Below are 3,382 nucleotides of genomic sequence, written 5' to 3'. Positions count from 1 at the left end.
CAGTTTTATTTCAGAAGAGTGTAGGGAGGGGAAGAAAAGCACTTCTCCACTTCAAATCCACTCATCAGCATCCACACTTAGTACTACCAACTGAATCTCCTCATGCAAGATTCAGCTCCATATCTGCTCTGGTTGTGAGCTTTGGGCATTAGGTTAAGTGAGTCAGAGACTGTCCGCATACTTAGCTACCACCATTTCTGGACAAGCAAGTATTACTGTTTCTAAAAGAAGTGGGAAATGAATCACCAACCTAAAGGAAGTAGATATCCCTTTTCAATGTGAATGGGCACTACATCATCCTTGAAAGCGAGAATAAGACAAAGTGTTGGGGAAAGCATTGACTTTCGCTGCCTGGCTTCATGTCTGGGCTACCAATGTTCTCCTTCTTTCAGGTAGGACTTTCACCAGTGGCTCACTTGTTCTGTCTTCAGACTTGGACTAGAATTTGTACTGCTTACTCTTATACTCCTGTATCATTAGATTCCTTGGGGAATATAATCTACTTCCTTCTGACTATAGACAGCAATAAAAGCATTTCTCTCTTTTCATAATTGTGTGAAGTGATTCCATTTAGTGTTTCTCTCCTTCCTTCTTCCCTTCCCTTTCTTACCCTCTTATCTCTTCCCTCATTCCTTCCTCTCTCCTTCCCTTTCTTCCCCTCTCCTCTCCTCCTCTCTTTTCTTCCCTTTCCATCCCATCTCTCCCCGCCTTCTCTTCTTCTCTGTTATGTGTTGTAGTGTGTGTGTGTGTGTGTGTATGTGTGTGTGTGAATGTGAGAGTGCACATGTGTGTGTGTCGCTGTTAAGATCAAGAACAAATTTTAGTATTTACATGAACTCTTATGAGGACTTGAAAAACAGCTTTCTTTAAAAAGGAGAAAACATTAATTCTGATGAGTTGATATTATTTTAAACTTTTTCTAGACGTTCATATATATTATTTTCTGCTTTTAATTATATCTTTTATTTCTCAAGCTTACAGTATGGTCATATCACCTTCTTCTTTTGATGCTTCCAAACCCTTATGAGCTTTGTCCTGATATCAAATTCAGCCTCTGTTTCATTAACTGTGGTTATGTACTTATAAGCACAGCATTCCTTCTCACAGTGACTCTTTTAAGAACTATCGAAGATGCTGTGTCATGTGGCACAAGATCCAGCATATTGCTCATGGCCACCTGAATCTTGTATCTTACTGTGAGCCAGTTCTATATTGGCAGCCATCTGGGTTGGAAAGTGTGGTGGTTTAGATAAGAAAAGTACATGAAAACCTACTGAATTAAAAGACCTGGTTTCCGTCTATGGCCATACCACCCTGAATGTGCCGGATCTCGTCTGATCTTGGAAGCTAAGCAGGGTCGGGCCTGGTTAGTACTTGGATGGGAGACTGCCTGGGAATACTGGGTGGTGTAGGCTTAAAAGAAACCTGGTGTCCAGTTGGTGATGCTGTTTGGGGAGGCTATGGAACTGTAGAGCTTTGCAAGAAGAAGCACATCAACAGAGTTGAGTTTTGAGAGTTCATAGCCTTACCTCACAGTTTCCTCTCTCTGCTTTCTTTGTACTGTTGAAGATATGCTTTCTTTGCCTCTGACTCAGGCTACTTGTGCTATGCCCTCTCCACCATTATCAATTCTCCTTCTTAAGCCTTTACCCAGAATAAACTGTTTCTTTCATAAGTCTTATTGTGCTCTACTGTATTTTTCTGCTATACTCCTTTCTCTTAGCAAAGTATTTTCATCCTAGAGGGCCAGAATGAGGCACTTTGCAAAAAAGAGATTATTGATGTAACTGTGGATAGAACCATGGGTAAATAAACTCAGAAACAAGAGCGATACTTGGGTTGTGACTTGTTTTTACCTGGTATAGGAACTAAGAATACACTTATATTCTTAAGTAATTTTATTATTTTTAAAAAATATGTAACAAAGATTGTATATAGCTTCTGAATATGATATTAATATTTATCTAATTGATAAAAATTATATGAAGCCTTGAATTTTCAAATAACATAAGACAGGTGTCTTTTCAGTTTTGACAGATTAAAAAAGCTGCTTATGACAGCTGATTCACAAGCATAGAAGAAATAAAGTGATTTTTAAAATTGGTAACTCTATAGTAGATGCTTCAACATGCATTACTTTGCTTGGTATGGAAGAATAGTTGAAGTTTATGAAAATATACACTTAAATTGATGGTAATCTCTTCTTTGAATGTATATAATACAAAATATATTCTTGGGTTTGGGTTGAATTGATCTTGTTGTATTAGTTCTTGTGTCAATGACCCCATTATACATAGCAAATACTGTTTGGTCACATATTTCTCATACCTCTGGGGCATCTTTCAGCATTTGTCACACAATTGATGAGCCTTAGAAGGAGTGAGTGAGATGTAAATTTAGAGCCTAACATTCTACATTATTCTCTGTGACTTAATCAGCTGTGAGAGTCTATATTAATTGGCATCTTCTATAAGAAGTTTCTCTCAGGAGGGTTAGAGATGCACTATGAGTATAAATATATGAGTATAAATCTATGAGTATAAAGATAGGAGCTTAGAAGAAGATTTATTACTTTTTTCACTCACCAGGATAGCATCAGATTCTCTTTGGTGGCCTATGACCTACACAGATGTTTATCCCAGTTAGTTCCAGGAATGAGTTTGCTTGTTGGAGTGTAGGACTCCAGTCAGGAAGTGGTTAGCTACCTCAAAAACATTTGTGCCACTGCTGCCCCCATGGATGTATTTTATCATGTCTGCCATTGTTGTGCCTTACAGGTTCATAACCAGATGAGACTTGATTACTTTTGTCTTCCTGAAGCCAGAATAGAATCTCCCAGTATTGGGAAAGCTAGCCAGGAAGAATAAGGATCCACATCAGGAGCAGCATCATTTCTCCATGTTCTAAAATTCAAGTGTGTGATGTCTTTAACACTAGAGTGTTATTATCAAAGTGCTTAAAATTAAACCCCATAGCCATAAGCCAAATTGAAAGGCCTAGTTTGATAATTTCAGATTAACTTGAAAAGTATTTCCACTAGTTAACTGCTTTGTATCTATAAACCCCTTAAATGTCTAAAGAACAATGTGTGGGGTAGAGGGCATAAAGAGGGACCATTCTACAACTGATGATATCAGAACCAGTATCCATTAGTCCCTGAAAATGCTGCCCACCCATCCACGCACAATCAATCTGTTCACTAGGTATTTGTCTCTTATGAGACCATAAGAAACGTTATTATCAAAAATTGCTGATATGGCCCAAGATTCCTTTCTCCTTGGGTTAGATTGCTGATCCACTTAAAGTAATTGAGGAACTACAGTCCTTATGTAAGATGACTTTACTTGCACTGTTAACAAATCTAAGGCTTTACTGTGCATTC

The 3,382-nt window shown here is 38.1% G+C and overlaps 1 pseudogene; it reads left to right on the top strand.

Moving 5' to 3' along the window:
- Positions 1-1,296: 1,296 nt before the first annotated feature.
- On the top strand, positions 1,297-1,415 carry LOC116104171 (annotated as a pseudogene).
- Positions 1,416-3,382: the final 1,967 nt, after the last annotated feature.

The sequence above is a fragment of the Mastomys coucha genome, unplaced genomic scaffold, assembly GCF_008632895.1.
Source record: "Mastomys coucha isolate ucsf_1 unplaced genomic scaffold, UCSF_Mcou_1 pScaffold21, whole genome shotgun sequence".
NCBI lineage: Eukaryota > Metazoa > Chordata > Mammalia > Rodentia > Muridae > Mastomys > Mastomys coucha.
Note: the sequence above shows the minus strand (reverse complement) of the source record. Positions and strands in the feature narration are given on the sequence as shown.